Here is a 19,262-nt window from a genome sequence, read left to right on the forward strand (position 1 = left end):
AACTTTCCATTTTTAAGATATTTTAATTACATATGTGACTTTAAAAAATAACAACAAAAGTCCAGCCTAGACAAGTCCATGAGTACCGTAAAAATCATGACTTATGTAGCAGACTCATTCCTCAGATTCCACATTCACCTCAAATGTCTCTTTTGATCTTTCTTTCAGCTGAACTAAAAGCTGCATCTCTGTGCACCCAACTGTCATGGACTATATTGTCTGGTTAGTCCCCACCCACACTGGGCTGGAAGTTTCTTATTTTCAAAGCTCTTAGAACAGCTCTTGAGCAAACATAGGTGATCGGTAAATATATGCCTGGGTAGATATATGCTTGGATGAATTCATAGGCTGGACAAAAAGATAGACTTTTCTTCCATTCATGCATAAATTTACCATGTCTAGGAGAAGGAAATGTCCTATACCTGCAGATGTAATACTTTTGCTCTGGATGAGTTTTAACAGTTTTTGAATTGGTGAGGTTTATTATCAGTATTTAGGTGTAGTAGTAGTCTCCCCCTCCCCAGCTTGGAAGCATCATAATTATATATATTTGTTGAGATGTCTGCCCTCAGCCTCTAGATTTGTTGTACTGGATGTTTCGAACATATAATTGATGTAAACCCAATGTTCTCCTTACTAGTTATGAGTTGTCTTTTATTGTGAAGCTTGGCCAGAAAATGTTTGAGTTTTTGAAAATTGTGAACACACTTTTCAGAATTCCTTTATTGTTAGGTCCTTTCCCTCTTTAGTTTGTTATTCTTTCAGCTTTGTCTTCAATACAAACTTGTCAGAGCTTTTCATTTTATAAAAATAATTTTTAAAAGATAGTTAAAGTAGTGGTGGAGTGGGGCTGCAGACAAGACATCATGGAGTTTTAAAAACTCATGCAACTGTCAGGTAATTTAGTACAGTTTTTACCCCTGGGAATATACCTTTCTAGCTGGCAACTTTATGAGGTTTTTTGGGAGGGGAGGGGGCAGGGAGAGCTGGCAACTTTAAATTAGGTTATTTTATGGTTTTAGTTGTCCTTTTGGTGTTTCTTTAATGACAAGTGTGGATGCCTCCCTAGCATGGGAATCTTATTTTAGATTGCTTACGATGGTGTTGGAGAAAGTGTTATTTCTGCTTAAATATTATTTGTAGTATTTTAAAAATAACATTAAACAGGTCAACATGACATTTTTGTGACTTACTACTTTAAAAGCTTTAAGGAAAATAATTTTACAGTCAGCCTTAAAAATGTTTTTTTTGTCTTGCACAGAGTCAAAGTCTTCCTTGACTGTCTAGGAATATTATCACTGATAATGATCCTTTAGATTAAAAAAGTTACCAACATTTAGTATAAAAGAATTGATTAAAAGCTTTGCAAATCCAATGATATACTATTCTGTGTTGTTTGGGAGTGGAACCTTTAGGTCTGTTTCCCCCCAGTACAGAAATACATGCCTGCCCTCGTCCCAGATTTATGCTCTTCTTAAGAAGTGTTTGATATTTTAATCATCTACTTGTTCAGCTTTTTCATTTAGGAGGAAGTAATAATTGTACCTTGCAGAGTGCTTTTTCTTTTGATTTTCATAGCAATCAAATAAAGGGTTAGGGCAGATATTTTTATTATCCCCATTTAGGAGGAAGGGAAAAACAGAAGTTAAGCAACTTTTGTAATGTCACACTGTGCTAAAAGGTTGTAAATTCACGTGAAAAGCCTTATTCTGACAAAATTATCAATGCTTAGTATAAGTACTTTTTATGAAATTACAAGCTGGGAAGTGTTCAGGAATGTCTAAAATTCTGTGTCTTAGCTTTGTTAGGCAATTACAGAGTATTAGTCCCTGATGAACAAATCAAACAAATGTTATTTATTGAGTTGGAAGTTTATTATAGAGCTTTGCTAAACACTTTAAACTTCTTTATTAAGAATAAAATTGCTTTAGCAGTTATCAGAGTTGGCATTTGGTACATGTTTTGAAGAATATGATTTCATTAAAAATAATAGTTCTGTAGTTTTGTACAAAAGAATAGTTTTATAGCCTTTAAAATGAATTCGTTGTGAGAATACTGGTTGCTAATTTTTCCATCTTATAATTGAAGATTCATTACAGTGGTTTTTATATGGTAGATTGATGGACATGGCCAAGCATTCATGTTAAGATCAGGCTGATTTAGAAATAATAGTTATTTCTAGTTTTATTTTAAAAAATAGCTTTACTGAGATATAATGTACATACCATAAAATTCATCTATTTAAAATGTATCTAATTTTAGAACAATTTAATCACCCCCAAAAGAAACCCTTTTACCATTTGCAGCCATTCCCTGTTTCATCACCCTTCCTCAGCCCCTGGCAACCACTAATCTATTTTCTGGGCCTATGGATTTCTCTATTCTGGATATTTCATACAAGTGGCATCTGGCTTCTCTCAGTAAAATATTTTTAAGTTTCATCCATATTTGTAACATGTATCAATACTTCATGTCTTTTTATTATTGAATAGCAGTCTATAGTATATACCACATTTTATCCATTCATAAGTTAATGGACATGTGGGTTGTTTCCACTTTCTGGTTACTGTACACAGTGCTGCCATAAGCATTTTTGTATACATTTTTTTGTAGGCATATTCTCTTGGATGTTTACCTAGGAGTGAAATTGTTGGGTCCTATGGTTATCTCTGTGTTAACCTTTTTGAGGAACTGCCAAACTGGTTTATAGAGCTGCTGTACCACTTTACCTTCCTGTCAGCAATGTATCAGGATTCCAATTTCTTCATCTCATCAACATTTGCTGCTGTTTGTCTTTGATTCTAGCCATTTTAGGGGTTGTGAAATGATAACTCATTGTTGATTAGTCATTTGCATATCTACTTTGGAGAAATGTCTTTTCAAATTCTTTGTCCATTTTTAATTGGGTTATCTTGTTATCTTTTTCATTGTTGGTTGTAGAATTTTTAAAAATATATTCTGTATGTCTGTGTGTTCTGTAAGTCTCTTATCAGGTATGATTTGCAAATATTTTCTTCCATACCCTGGGTTGTCTTTTCACTTTCATGATGCTATCTTTTGAAGCACAAAAGTTTTAAATTTTGATGAAGATTAATCTAGTTTTTTGCTTTTGTTACTTGTTCTTGCATTCTACCACTGAGCTATACGTTCCCCTCATAGTATTCCCTTATAATCCTTTTTATTTCTGTAAATTCAGTAGGAATGTCCCCACATTCATTTCTGATTTTAGAAACTTGAGTCTTTTTTTTCTTAGTCTAGCTAGAGATTTGTCAATTTTGGTCATCTTTTCAAAGAACCAACATTTGGTTTTGTTGACTTTGTCTAATTTTTTTTCTATTTTATGTATTTCATTCTAATCTATTATTTCCTTCCTTTTGCTTGCTTTGGGTTTAGTTTTCTCCTCTTGTTTTAGTTTCTTAAGGTAGAGTTATTATTTGAAATTTTACTTAAAAAATGTAAGTGCTTATAGCTATAAATTTCCCTCTAAGCATTGTTTTCACTGCATCCCATAAGGTTTGGAATGTTGTGTTTACATTCTTACAGTATTTTCATTTAATCTCAAAGTATTGTCTAATTTTCCTTGTGATTTATTATTTGACTTGTTGGTTATTCAGTGTATTGTTTAATTTTGACTCATTTTTGAATTTCCTTCTGTTATTAATTTCTAATTTCATCCCATTGTGGTCAGAAGACATATTTTATGTGGTTTCTATCCTTTTAAATGTATTGGGGCTTGTTTTATGGCTTAACATAAGGGCTCTCCTAATCCATGTGCACTTGGGAAGAATATATATCCTGTTATTGCATGGAGTGTTCTGTGAATGACTATTAGGTCTAGATGGCATACAGTGTTCACGTTGTCTATTTCATTGCTAATCTCCCTAGTTTTATCCATTATTGAAAGTAGGGTAGTGAAGCCTACAACTTTTATTGTTGAATTGGCTATTTCTTACTTCAGTTCTGTCAGTTTATTCTTCAGGTATTTTGGGGCTCTGTCATTAGGGACTCTAGCTTTAATTCTGATGTGTAATATAGATTGGATGCTATATATGCTATATATGTGAACACTATTGATAAGTCAATATAACACTGTCCCCATCTTAAATCCTGTGACCAGTAAATGGAATTTGTTTTTATATGGCATTGATGCCTTAATGATTTTGACTAGGAGTAAAGTTGTTCGTCTGGGTTATATAAAGATGTACTTGTCTCTGAGAAGACTTAACTTCACTGGGGTGGTGGTTCATTGTAAGGGTGTACATGCATGTGAGTCACAGTGAACTGTAGCAGTTTAAACATAGCTGAGATAAAGTATTTAATAATGACCTTGCCAGTATTAATTTTTATTGGAATTAAAGGGCAGATGATAGCATAATGTTCCTTGGCTGTCCCTCGAATAATCTGAGTCAGTACTCATTCTTCTTAAACTACTAACAGTATCTACCTTTTATACAACCAAGTCCTAAAGTATATCTGGCTTTGGAGGAAGAAGGAAATAGAGAAGTATCCATTATGTTATATTATTTTTATATTATTTCTTTTTAATACTCATAGCAATCTTTTGACATGGGTGGTATTGCTCTCACTTTACAAATGAGCAAATTGAAGACTCAGAGGTTTATTAATTTTATCAGGTTCCTTGGTGAGTGCTCTTTTCATTTTAGTCTTTCATTCAACAAATATGCCAGGCTGTGGAGATGCAGCTGAAACCCAGTCAGACATGTTCCTTGCCCTCATGAAGTGAATTTCTGGTGGAGTCTTTGAGCCATATTTCATATAGTAGTGGTATATATTTGTAGAATACTTTGTATATTTCTGCATTTTAATCTTATTTTATGATTCTTTTTTGCAGTCTTGTGACCCAGTGGGTTAGATATTACTGATATTATTCCCATTTGAAAACTTACGGAAACTGAGACTTAGGGAAATTAAAGTCATATAGTTAGTAAATGGCTGCCTTAGTGCACAAAACCAGGTCATCTGACTCCAAGGATCCTGAACTTCTTCCATTATGCTACATTGTCTCACTGTTTCACCTGAAACTATAAGCCGAGATCACCAAGAGTGATATTCTGGAAAGTAACCAACCTAGGCGCACTTAACAAAGCAGAGCTGTACCAGGCAGGACATGTGGGAAGAGAAATCAGGAGCCCCAAACAGCTGTGTCTGGTGTGCTGAAATGGATTCATTCTTAAATTACGGCATTAAAAAAGGAATGCTTTGGAGAGAGACTAAAACGTGAGAAATATTGTGCGGACATGGTCTCAGCAGCACCTAGATGGGCATGGGCTCGATTGCACAGTAACTGCCAGGGGCATTTTTTTTCTAGAACAAAGACTTGAAACAGACAGTGATCCAAACAACACCGGACTCTGTACAGAGCTATCTGCAGTTGCAAATCAGAGTGTAATCTTTATATGAGGAGGGGATTGCTTGTTTTACGTTGATTACCTCAGCTACTTTAATGCAGGTATAGAGATAGCAATCTATTCAGTAAAAACATTTGAGTGCTTCCTCTGTGTAAAAGCTCTGTTAGGCATTGTGGGAGTGATACCAATGTAAGTATGACACCATCCTTGCCCACAAGGAGCTTGTAACCTAGTAAGGACATTTTGCATTCATTCAAACAATACTTGTTCATCCAGAGTCTGTTATGTGTCAGACCCTATACCAGTTGTCTAGGAGACAAGAGTGGATAAGATAGAAACTGTCTCTATGCCTTTAGCTTATACTTTCCATTGCTTGGAGAGTATTTCCTTATCTCCTTCCCCTCAGTCTAAGAAATCAGAAATCTTTTAAAGTAGAGAGCAGGACGTGAAATTCTCTTAGCAAAATAGCAGTCAGGACTGCTGTTCTTGTGACTTGGCTACAAATAGAACCTGATAGCTTATAGGTCAGCTTAGGTGTCATGCTTGAAAATACTTGCATCATATTTAACAGACACATCATTCAGAAAAGTACAAACATCCCAACAGAAAAAATGGACAAAGTATTTGAACAGAAGATCATAGAATAGGAAATAAAAAAGGTAAAAATATATGTCAGGAGGTGGTTATAGCTCAGTGGTAGTAGTTCAATCCCCAGTACTTCTGTTAAAAAAAAAGTTGTCATTTAAAAAAAATTTTTTAAATGTCAATCTTACTAGTAATCAGAGAAATGATGATTAAATAATGAAATACTGTTTTTTACCTCTCTCATTGGCAAAAGTAAAAGTTAAGAGCAAATTTAAGTGATAATGATAAGAAAACTTTATTGAGTTATTTTCTCTGTGGTGGGCACGATAATCTTTACAACAATCCTAGTGAGGTAAATATTATTATTATTTCTGTTTTATTGATAAGGTACTTGAGGCACAAGGATAGAGTAACTTGCCAAGGTCACACATCTAGTACTTGTTGAGGCCAAATTTGAACTCAGACAACCTGTCTCTAGAGCGTGCATTTTTTTGTTTGTTTGTTTTTTGTTTTTTGTTTTAAGAGCGTGCATTTCTGATCACCAATGTAGTGCCCTTGTCTGGGTTGGTTACTGTTATGCTGTATACTCAGTCTCTAGAAGTGTCGACCACAAAAAAAAATTTAAATATTTGTTGAATGAATTCTTAAAATGAAAATCTATTAGGCACATCATTTTGGAGGATAATTTAACAGTATCCAAAAGGATACACACTAATGACTCAGTAATTCCATTTCTTAATGTGTATCTTAAAAAGAGACATGTATAAGGAGACATGTACATGGCAGTATTCTTGGTAATTGTGGAAAAATAGAGGAAAATCTAAATGCTCATCAGTGCTATAAATAACTGATAATATAACTAATATATGTTATATGTCAGTTATACCTCAATTTAAAATTTAATCAAGTGATTTTTCAACTTGAAACTCTTTAATTGTTTTCCATTGCACTAAAATAATATTAAAACTCCTTTATCAAAATAATCTGCAAAATGTATTAGGAATCTTAAAGCTCTATGTGATTAATAAATATAAATAACTAAACAGACTTTGATATAGGTACATTTTAGAATTCTGTGTGCACAGTTAAAATAAATGAAGTATTTGATCTGGAAAGATATCTAAAATATATTATTGAATGAGAAAAGTGAGGTTTTCCTACCAAAATAGATTCTAGATGATGAAAGAGTAAAACAACCAAAAATAACCATAAAAATAACAAAGAAAATATGGATGAATATTTTTATAATATTACAATGAGAAAGGCTTTTCTAAGCATGATGTGAAATGTAAACCATGAAGGAGAAGATTGATGAATTTGATTACAGAAAAATGGATGACTTCCATGTAGGAGAAAAAGGACAAACATTAAACTGGGACAAAGATTCTAAACATGATATATAAAGGATATTTATAGGCAATTCATAGAATGGCCAATAAAAATATGAATGCTAAGTAGATGTTCAGCCTTTACTCATAATTAAAAATACAAAATAGAATATCAGGTCCCATTTCCTACCTGTGAAATTGGCAAACATTGATAATACTCAGTAATGACAAGAGCTTATAGAAAAAAACTTTTATATACTTTTGTAGGAAATATAAGCTCAGCATGTTTGGTGGAAATTTTGGCACCATTTATTAAATTTAAAATGTATACTGCTTTTGTCTTTAATTCCACATTTTGGGATTTATTGTATATTAAAGTATACAGATATCTGTACAGAGATATTCATTATATTGTGTATAGGTATAAAAATAAAGAGACATCTAGATGTCCACTGATAGGGATCCTTAAATTGTAAGACATCCTTATAATGGAATGCTGTTCAGCTATTTTAAAAGATAATGGTAAATCAAAGTGTATATATGCATGTCCCATTTCACACTGCTTTGTGTAGTGCTGGTAGATTATAATGCTACATTAAATAACATGTATGAATATACTATAACAGTAGGCATGTATATATTTTAAAAATCCATTATAGTAACCTGTTGGTCTGTGTCTCTTCCCTTGCTCTGTTCTCAGTACTATTATCTATAGTGGGAGCATTAATAAATTCATATATACTGTAGTCTAGTGTTTAGTTGTTATTAAACAAGAGTTTCTTTTTCTCTTTCTTTTATTAGCAAAAGATTAAGGACAACTTCTAGCTGATGGGAGCATTTTTATACTACAAGTACTTCTGAATGCCAAAGAGTAGAAGTGAAGGAGGAATGTTGTTTCTAAATATATACATACCTAGTGGTTAAGAGTTTGAGATATGAAACCAGATTGCCTGGGTTCAGATCTTGGCTCAGCTTACTGTATGTGACTTTGTGCAAGCTACTTAGCTTGTTTTGCCTCCATTTCCCCATTCATCTGACAAATATTTGCGTGCTTACCATATGCCAAACACTATTCTGGATGCCAGTGATTAAAAAAGGGAGGATTAAGACAAAATCTCTGCCTGCTTGTAGTATATGTACATTCTAGAGGGCTTACTTCTAGACCTATTATTTAGGGTTGTTGAGAGGATTAAGGGTTTAATACCTGTATCGCCCTTGGAAAGATGTCTGGTACATAGTAAGTGGTATGTAGTAAGTGGGCAATAAATATTACTATTATTCTTCCTTCCCAGATAAATAGACACACAGTGTGATTTGTTAACTATTTTATGGAAGTTTTTTGGGAAATACAATGACATTCAAGGATATATGAAACAATCTATTTCAGTATATTCTTAACAGTTGTCCACATTCTAGGTGCTCTCATATACTCTGTCATTGAACTCTAGTTTGGCAGATTGTACCTGTACACTGTCTGAACCTTACCCTACCATGCTGCAAAAGTTCTCAGCCAGTGAGTGTTCTGCCACCCTACTTTGAATGTGCTAGAAGTTGAAGTGCAAAGTTTACAGTGGTTTTAAGGAGTCTTGATGGAAATGCTAGAGAAATCAAGAGGGTAAAGATCAAAAAGTATTAACATTGGTAAATTGAAGGTCATCATAAACATCAGTGAAGCCTGGGAGGATTGACTGATAAATGTATAGCATTTAATAGGAGAAATTTATTGTTGTAGTTACATTTATTAATTTGTGAATTTACAAAATCTCAGCACATATTTATAGAGCAAATATTTATTTATGGCCTGCTAAGTGCTATGTTAAGTGTGCCGATTCTTTGGTGAGCAAAGTAGTCATGGAACCTATCCTCACAAAGGTGATATTTCACAATGTTACAAAATAATTATATGGTTGTAAGAGAACTATGCAGGAAGTCTAGTCTGAGGGGGTCAAAGGAGGTCTTCCTTGAGGAATTGAGATTTAATCTGAGACCTGAAGATTGAGTGAGTTTGTTACTAGCCAAGAGAAGAAAGTTGGAAGAAAAGAGTAGGAAACAATGTAAGGAGGAGGAACAGCATGGAGAAGAACATGATACTCTTGAGGAATGGGTGTCATTGTGGATGGAGAGAAGTAAATGAAGAGAAAGTAGAAAAGAATAAACTGGAGAGTTAGGTAGGGGTTAAATTATGTAGGACCTTATAAGGTCAGAGTAAGGAGTTTTGTTTTTGTTTTACATCTTTAAACCATTTTATTTTCTCAAATGAAAGTTTCATCTCTACATTCTTTCAGTTTTCTTTGAGATTACTAATACATTTTGCAGATTATTTTGATAAAGGAGTTTTAATGTTATTTTAAGTGCAATGGAAAACAATTGAAGAGTTTCAAGTTGAAAAATCACTTGATTAAATTTTAAATTGAGGTATAATTGACATAACATTAGTTTCGGATATACAGCATCATGATTTGATATTTGTACATACTCTTGTGAATTGATCATCATAATAATTCTAGTTAATATTTATCACCATTCACAGTTAGAAAAGTTTTTTTCTTTTGATTAAGGACTTTTAAGATCTACTCTCAACAATTTTCAAATATGCAGTACAGTATTATTAACTATAGTAATTATGCTGTACACTGGATCCCATGACTTATTTATTCTATAGCTGGAAGTTTGTACCTTTTGAACCCTTCACCCATTTCACTATTCTCCTCCTGCCTATGGCAACCACCATTTTGCTCTCTGTATCTATGAGCTTGTTTTTTTTTTTTGTTTTGTTTCGTCTTTTAAATTCTGCATACAAATGAGACCATACAGTATTTGTTTTTGTCTAATTTATTTCACTTAGCATAATGCCCTCAAGCTCCATGCATGTTGTTGCAAATAGCAAGCTTTCATTCTTTTTATGGCTGTATAATATTCCATTGTCAATATATACCACATCTTTGTCCGTTAATCTACTTACGGACACTTAGGTTATTTCTGTATCTTGGCTATTGTAAATAATACTGCAGTGCAGATGAAGGGTGCAGATATCTTTTTGAGTTAATGTTTTTTTCCTTCAGATAAATACCCAGTATTGGAATTGCTGGGTAATATGGTAGTTGAGCTTTTTTTTTTTAAATTGAGATATAATTAACATACATCAGTATATTAGTTTCAGGTATACAGCATAATGATTTGATATTTATATTTATTGTGAAATGATCACCACAGTAAGTCTAGTTAACTGTCATCATGTGTAATTACAGATTTTTTCTTGTAATGAAAACTTTTAAGATTTACACGTAGTTACTTTCAAATATGCAATAAAAGTATTAACTACAGTTACCATGTTGTACTTTATATTCCTGTGACTTACTTATTTTGTTACTGGAAGTTTGTGCCTTTTGACTCCCCTCACATCAGGCTAATAAACTGGTTAAGTTGATTTGTTTGCCCAGAACGCGGTGTTTTATCTTGCAATAAAAATTTATCTGTGTATACGGGGTGAGATGCAAGTGTTTGCAAAGAGTATCCAATAGATGTATGCTACCTAGAAACTAAAGATATGGACTTTGGCTAATATGGTGTTAATGGTTCCAATAATGGACAAACAATGAATTTGCTACTTTCAGGATGTATATCTGAATAGTTTCTGGCCCTATACCATATATACACGAATTTGTTTTTATGGTCTTGAATCTTATTACTCTAGACTTGAGAATTATGCATTTTACCTGTTTTAGTGCCAATCTCAAATCAGTTGCTGTTCTAGAGGTTTTGGTGCATATGTATATTTGATACATTTGTTACCACATTTCCCAATATTTGTTAAACTGTGCTTTTTTCCAGTTTGTATTAGGTTAAAGCAACTACCTGGTTCCAATAGCTCTTAAGCAAGAATTCAATGTTTGTGAAAGATGCCAGATTGATATCCTGGAAATTGAAGCCCCGTGTGAATGTGGGGTAGCAACAAAGTCAACTTCCCACATCTTGCTCTCTAATGTATTTTGGTCTTGACCTGCAGGAATAAAGTTCTTCTCAAAGATTATCTTATTTCTTTTTTTTACCACTTTGAGTGAGGTTGTTCATTATTCAGAGCATGTTTTTCTAGGATCAAATATACTTAGCCTCTTCAGAAAGTTGAACAATCAGGTTACTTTTTTTGTTCCTGTATTTCTTTTCATTGTTTGGACTTGAACTGATCAGTGGCCCTAATGGATTACTAATTGTATAAACAGACCAGTCAGCTGGTTGGTTTTATGGTTGAAATCATATTCTGCTTTTCTCTTGTACTTCTTTCACACAGATTGCTTTTTGATGATGAATAATAATAGCTACTACTTATTGAGCACTTACATATCGCACCTCCTTATAAGGAAGGCACTTTATATAAACACATTCTTCATTATTGAAACTGTCCTGCAAAGTGTAGTGTTCATACACATTATAAAGAAACTGAGACTTAGAAAGTTTAAGTAATTTGCTCAAAGCAGTGACACCTGTTAAATGCTAGAGCATGAATTCAAACTTGGATTTGACAGAATTCTGTGCTAGTGTTCTTTCATCAAACTCCACGTACTACTTATACAAAATGTCCATTTAGATTAAATATCAGAGAAGCAAGTCTGTTACTTATTGGTCATGGTTGATTTGAAATTTTGGTCCCAGTTTTTCTAGATATTCCAATGTTGTATTTATAGATACCCTTGAATCACACTTCCTTTCTTTAAAGATAAATCAACAAACTAATAGAAACTGTTTGAAGAGTTGTAATTAAGATAGAAGGCCCTGATAAAACATGGTTTAAGCTTGAATTGTTCTCAGTATGCAAACAAATAATCATACATTGGCATTAATAAACTTTGAAATAGTAAGTACATTAGAATCTTAGTCTCAGCGTGACTCTTGGGATATTTTCTATGAAAAATTTTTCTAGGTGGAAGTACTTTGAAAGTTAGACCTTTAGTTATTTTACTTTGGATCACAAGTGGTTAGTGAGCACTTACTCTGTGCCAAACATTGTGCTATATACAGGATATAGTGAGCAATAAGACAGAAGCAGTCCCTATTCTCGAAAACCTCAATAGCCTGGAAAGGGGAGACAGACAGTTTAAAAAAGTTCATAAGTCAGTTGATAGAGGAAATAAAAGACATATGAGAACAAAGGAGCACCTATTGCAGACCTAGCTCAGAAGGGCTTCATGGAAGATATGGTGTGTAAGGTAGGAGAAATAGTAAGAATTAGTCGAGTAACAGTGGCAGGGGCAGAGTATTCCGGGCTTAAATAATAATGCGTGAAGGCTTGTTTTTTTCCCCAACAATTTTGTTGAGATATAATTCACATATCATACAACTCATTCCGTGGTTTTCAGTGTATTCACAGAGTTGTGCAATCATCACCACTGCCTAATTCCAGAACATTTTCATCACCCCCAAAAGAAACACCATACCCATTAGCACCATACCCTATTCCCTCCTCTCCCTGGTCCCTGGCAACCACGAATCTATTTTCTGTCTCTAAGGATTTCCCTATTCGGGACATTTCATATAAAAAGAATTACACAGTATGTGGTCTTTTGTGACTGGCTTATTTCACTTAGCATAATGTTTTTAGGGTTCATCTATATTGTAGTATGTATCAGTATGAAGACCTGTTTTGAGGAATGATAATGAGCAATATCAAGAATTGAAAGTTCAGTTGATCAGGATGATCAGTGCATGGAGCAAGAATTTGAGAATAAAGAGGTATCGTACTAGACAGGTAAGCAGAAACCAAATCAGACAAAGCTGTGTTATAGAGGTATGGACTTTATTCCAAGGGCAATAGGATGCCATTGAATGGTGTTAGGTATGAAAATAATATAATCAGATTTGTGTTTCATATTTGTGTAGAGAATAGACTAGATGGACACAATACTGGGGGCAGAGAGATTAGTGAAGATTCTTGCAAAAATCTGGGCAACAGAAAGATGTCAGTGGTGTGGGATATGGCACTGGGAATGGAGAGTAGTGGATGGATATGAGAGATTTAGAAGGTAAGACTGGGAAGAAAAAGGTAAGATTGGCAATAGTTGGTGTTAGAGTGAATATAGAGGTAGGGGAGAAGGAGAGGTAGTATCTAGAATGGTGCTTAAGTTTTTCGGTTGTTAAGCCAGGTGGATTATGATGCACAGACTAATTAAGGAACTGGCTAGATAGACGAAGTCTCGGGGTACTGATCTTTAAGGAGTACTGAATTGGCACTGGAAAATTAATGAGATGAAAAAAATGCACTCACCAGAACTCACTTCTTATCAGTAGAGTACTACATGTTGTTTGGAAGAAAACGTTAGTAAGCTTCTAGAGAAGGAGGTAAGACCCCCTCCCTCCTAGTCTTAGAAGTTACGTAGTGTCACTGCTGTTCTGCTCTGTTAGTTCAAGTTTTGTCCAAATAAGGAGGAAGGAGGACTAGATTTTACCACTCTTGTAAGAAGATCATGTGGGATGGGAGATACTGTAGCAGCCATCTTTGGAAATAAAATCTGCCACACCTACCTTGAGAGCCCTGCCTAGGCTAGGATAGGAAACCAGGAAAGAGTCCTTTGGAATTTTGAATGCAGTTTTATACATACTGAGTTTAATTCCTTGTCAGACTCCCTGGTGGAAATGCTACTAAAAAGTTTGGTTACTTAACAGATACCGAATTTGTTCTGTGGTAAGTTGTATTAATCAGAGCCAAGATAGGAAACATTTAACTGAGTTTATTCTCCTCATTTTTTTTTTTTTCTTTTTAACCTATGGCCAGGATTTTAGAAATTATTACCTTTATAATAAATCTCCTTTTTTGTAAACATGTCCACTTCAAAGATTGCTGTAAATTGCTTGTATTTTATATTTTAAACATCTTTATTCCTGTCATTTTTCCTTATAGTTTACTTTTTTTTTTTTTAAAGATCTGGATTTCTTAATTTTAGATGATTCTTCTTTCACTTTCTCCATATTATAATGAAAGTTTTAATCTTCTGTTATACATCCCAGGGAGATAATCTTTTAAAACTCTTGTCTTTCCTATTTTGTTCTTTCTTCAGTTTTCATATTTGAAAGTAAAAGTGTAAGTAGCTTGGGTTTCTATTAATTGAAATTCAAGTATCTTCAATCCTCTTTCCCTTTACTAACAAATAATATATATTCATCCTAAAAAAATTAGGTCTAAATAATAAATAAAATGTAAATCACCCAAACACTATTGAGATTATTATATTTTGGTGTATATATTTCTTAAGACTTCACAGGTTTTCTGCAGATATTGAGTCTTACCATTTATACCATTTTGAAAATTGATTCTTTCATTTAGCATTTATATTTTTCCCAGTATTTATTATTTTAAACATTAAGAAATTCACAGATATAGAGAACAAATTAGTGGTAACCAATGGGGGAGATAAACAAACTAGTGGTTACAGGGTGCAATATAGGGATAGAGGAGTGGGAGGTACAAATTATTGGGTGTAAGATAGGCTCAAGGATGTATGGAAAAACACAGAATGTAGCCAATATTTTGTAATAACTAAGTGGAAAGTAACCTTTAAAATTGTATAAAAATTAAAAAATAAATCTCTAGAAGGGTAATATGTCAAAAGGCCTGTGTTTATATAATAATAATATTTTCCAGTTACTTAAATCCTTGTCACTTTTTCTCTCTCCCCTAGAGAATTTGTTTTTTGTTTCTCTCTTGCATTTACTTACATACCCTCTCTCATACAGTAAACACACTCACACACGCACGCACATTGACATTTATTTTTTAGAGAGGAAGACATCTTCATCATGAGGTTGACTACTTAAATGTGAACTTTGTCAGTTCGATTCGATTTACTTCTTCATAAGACATTTGTTGAACACTGTGTGCTATGCCCTGGGTTACAGAGAATGAAGACAGAGCCCTGTTCTTGGGGAACTCAGTCCAGTGGGGAAGGTAGATAGGATAACCCACAATGTAAATTCATTTGTGAATTAGTGGAGACATGCATGATGGGAGCATAGGGTGACTTTTCTAAAACATTCTGTAGAGAATCAGGGAGGGCTTTCTAGCTTGAGCTGAGAATGAGTTGAACCTTAGTAACGTTAAGTTAGACAAATAAGGAGTAGTCCAACATGGGCACAGAACGTGCAGTGATAAGAGCAGCATGTTAGAGTATCTCACAAAAAATACTGGTAGTTTGATATGATGGGAGCTTAGGGAAGTAGTGGGAGAACAGGTTGGAAAAGAGGCAGAGACCAAGTTCTGAAGGGATGTTTATGCCTTGCTAACAAAACTACACACTTTGGGGGAAGGGTGGAAGGGGGTCCATTCACTTAGCTAGAAAAGCATAGTCAGTCTGGGTAGAATATGTTTGGAACAAATGAGGACCCATCATTGTGACGTCCAGAGACATGTCCATTAAGTAAGTGAACTAGGGAGCTATTTAAGATTTTTAATCAGAAGAATAACATGATGTGATTTTCTTTTAGAAAGTTATTTAGGTAAGATTATGAAAGGATATGTTTTCTAGAAAAATGAAGATAATATCACTAGTTTGGGAACTATGTTGATCCAATCTAGGTGAGAACTGATGAGGGCCTAAACTGAGGGTGAAATTAGGAATCCTTGTTATATGCTATACTTAATTAAATCATCTCATATATTTTTTTTTTGTGCCTATACTGTACTTAGTTCTTGGGATAAAAAAGATGAATAAAATGGGCTTCCTGATTTGAATGACTTACTGTTTAGTGGGGGTGCAACAGATTTGTAAAGAGAGAAATTACCATGTAATGTGAAAAGGGTTATTGACGTAAATGTATTATGAGAACATAGCGAATTGAGTGATTATTAATTTCACATTGGGAGGTAACATTGAATGGAATACTGAAGGAGTTCTGTAAAATTCTTTTTTTTCCCTATGTGTCTGCAACTTTAAAGCATATTATAGTGTGTTTTATGCTGTATATCTACCTGTTTATTGAACTTCTTTTGTTCCTTTCAAAAAGCAATTCCATGATGCCAAAAGTCAGTGGAAAGGCCATTACCATAAAGTACCCATTCTGGGTAAAAAGTATTAGATAATTTGATTCTTCTCTAGAAAGTACGTTCTGTGTGAGGCTAGGCACTACCTGTTGCCTGTCTGTTTCTCTATCTCTTCTCTTTGTTTTTCTAAACTGTATCTTAATTTATGTATTAGGACAATAGCAACTTTGAGGCTATCTTCAAGAAAGAATGCAATATTTCATTATGTGTCAGTTCTCAAAGATAAGAATAGGAGTCTTATGGACTGACCCCCCCCCCCATACTCCTTTATTTTCTTTCTTCGTATAAATCCCACTAAAATGATCAGAAAAAACAGTGGAAGAGGAGATAAGAGTGGGTGAGAAATTTCAACCAATGGAAATAGTAAAGAAAGATTTTAGAATGAAGAAGCTATAAATTACTTGCCTGCAGAGGGAGATGTGATTAAAAACAACTCTGTACTCCCACAGAACCTTAGAAAGACTTGTGATGTGAAGGCTCTAAGGATCTCTAAAGGCTTAGGTGAGGTGTGGTGTTGAAAACAAATTGGTTGGAAGTCTGTGCAATGAGTGGTTAGTTTTATAGGTATTCTACCTAATTTTAAGTAGTTAAGTAACTTTCCTCCTTGTCCCCAGGAGACTAAAGTTTATTGTCTGGAAGAATTGAATTATGAAAGCCTTGAATTTAGGGATTCCAGCAAATCAGAAGGTGATGGTGAGGTACCGGATTGATGGTAGATTAACTAAGAAAAATATAGTGTGAAGTTGTAAATATAAAGTTGAGAGGAGTCACCATCTTGTGTGATTTTCCTTTAGCCACATGTAAGCACTTAAGCTACTTAGGGGAATGTATGGCATATGTAGACAGTTAGATATAATCAGGCTTGAGGCTTTGCCAGTTGAGACTAGAAACTCAAAGTTATCTGATTACAGAAGAAGAACCTATGATGTTTGAGACAGTTACATAATAATATTAAACTTCCCTCACACATTAAAATAGACACCACACACACAGGATTTTACTTTGAATCTATAGTTAATTTTATTTGTTTAAAAAAATTTTTTATTTGTTTACAAAAATTCAATTAGTTACATATTAGTTACTTACTTTTGCCTCATCCTCATGCTGACCTTTGATCTTCTACCACATACAGCCCTTTCATGTGATATGATTTTAATCCTTTATCTAATAGATTTAAGTCTATTTCTTAGCATTGACAGCTCTTCGCACTCAGAGTATATAGCATGTACATGTTTTTTCAAGTTCTCAAGATAGGAAAATCTTTTATCAGTGATTTTCATTCTATGTTTTTTGTTGTTTTCTGGAAACTTGAATTTCCAGCCTTTTAGAATAATCTTTTACTTATTTGTTTATTTTTTAGTAATCACATCAGTTTCACATCAGATAACAGAATTAAATTTGTTGTAATGTCAGGAAAATTTCTTTTAGTTCCTCAGTTTATCTTTAAAATTAAGTTATGTTCATTAGATCATCTTTAAGATACTTTCCTGTTTTGAAAATGCTATGAATTATAGGTTAGATATTTTATACAGATGATAAGAAATTTTAGTTTTATTCTAATTAGTTGCAACTAGTAATCTATTGCTTCTAAGTAGTGGAGGTCTGGAATCATAAGGGATTCCATTTAGAGGAAAAAATTGTTTTCCAACTGAAAAAAAAATCTCAGCAGGAAGCTTTTGAATCTCATTTTAAGAATTCTGTATGTATTAAAAAATCACTCTAACAGAGGACATTCTTCTGAAGCAGCAGTTTTGTTAGCTTTGGATTCTTGGCGGGGGTATTGAAATATAAATAAGTGGTATTTTTATGAATTAACATAGTTAAAGTCATTGGGTAGAAAATGCCTACCTTTGATCTTTTGCTTTGTATTATCCATTGAAAATAAGAAGTGTGCAGTGTAACAGTTCTTAACTGTTCATTGAAATGTTTACCTTTTGGCCTTCTTTGACAATGTAATGTGTCTGTTGCTGCATTCCATGCTGGCCAGGTCTTTGAATCTGAAGATGTAATTGTAATTTATCGTTTAAGCCCGTTGCTTTTATTTGTCTGGCTATGATAGGTTTATATGAAGAAAATCAGGACTTACTGCTTTAGCATATCTAATGAGCAATGTGTTTTTTCTTTAGGATCAAATAGAGCATACTGAATCAGCAGGACTGGCTCGTGGTGCAGCAAGCATCATGAGTAAGCACAGAGAAGTCTGTTCCTTATCACATGTGTAAGGGGAAAAAGGTAGGAAAACCAATGTTCTTATTTCTCTTAAGAGAGATTGAACTTCAGAAAACAAGTAGACCTATAGAAGATAATGCTCATGTATATATTTGATGCTTGCTTCATTTATAACATTGCCTCTTAAATCAGGAGTATAGTTTAACAAAAAAAGATTTGACTTAAGTCCAGAGCAAAATGATATTTTTAAATTACCTATTGAGTTATGTCAAAATGCTAATTTCTCTACCAGTACTTGGCTTCTCCCTTTTAGAGTCAACTTCTGCCTTGAGCATAGAAAGGTAATTTCAGAATGAAAAAGAACATGGACTTGAGCAATATTGTTAAGAGAAAATAGTGCTATATCTACCCAATTAATGCCATTTATAGTTCTTGGTCAATCACGCAAGAGATAAACAATTAAAGCAGATTTTGGGGTGGGGAGTGAGTTAGAAATACAGATTTAATTACATTGTTTTATTTTGTATTTTTAGTCTAGTTATGAAGAACAGTAATTTCCAGCAGAAAATTGGAAGTATTTTATTAATTCTTATAGAACAGGAATCATTAATCATTGGCTTTTTCCTGACTAGGATTCATCTTTGCTTTCTTTCAAGTCCAAATCAGTGGTGGGAGTGGAAGGTGTGTGGGTGAGATTGGTTTCAGAAATTAATTAAGCCATTCACTAATGGAGTGTTGCATTTTCTGGCTGAATTCTCTGATTTTCCATGCAAACTTCAAAGA

The 19,262-nt window shown here is 33.7% G+C and overlaps 1 protein-coding gene across 4 annotated transcripts in view; it reads left to right on the plus strand.

Annotated features, from left to right (window-relative positions):
- Positions 1 to 19,262, plus strand: part of ZFYVE9 (zinc finger FYVE-type containing 9) — a 130,677-nt gene that overhangs the window by 20,458 nt on the left and 90,957 nt on the right. For 3 of the 4 annotated variants that reach the window (XR_004325019.1, XM_006180255.2, XM_006180256.2), the window contains exon 1: positions 18,437 to 18,542. The exons of the other annotated variant lie outside the window; for it this stretch is intronic. The gene's annotated coding sequence lies outside the window, so the exon portion shown is untranslated. Of the gene's footprint in view, positions 1 to 18,436; positions 18,543 to 19,262 lie in introns of those variants that run through there. 4 annotated transcript variants of the gene reach the window in all.

The sequence above is a fragment of the Camelus ferus genome, chromosome 13 (assembly GCF_009834535.1).
Source record: "Camelus ferus isolate YT-003-E chromosome 13, BCGSAC_Cfer_1.0, whole genome shotgun sequence".
NCBI lineage: Eukaryota > Metazoa > Chordata > Mammalia > Artiodactyla > Camelidae > Camelus > Camelus ferus.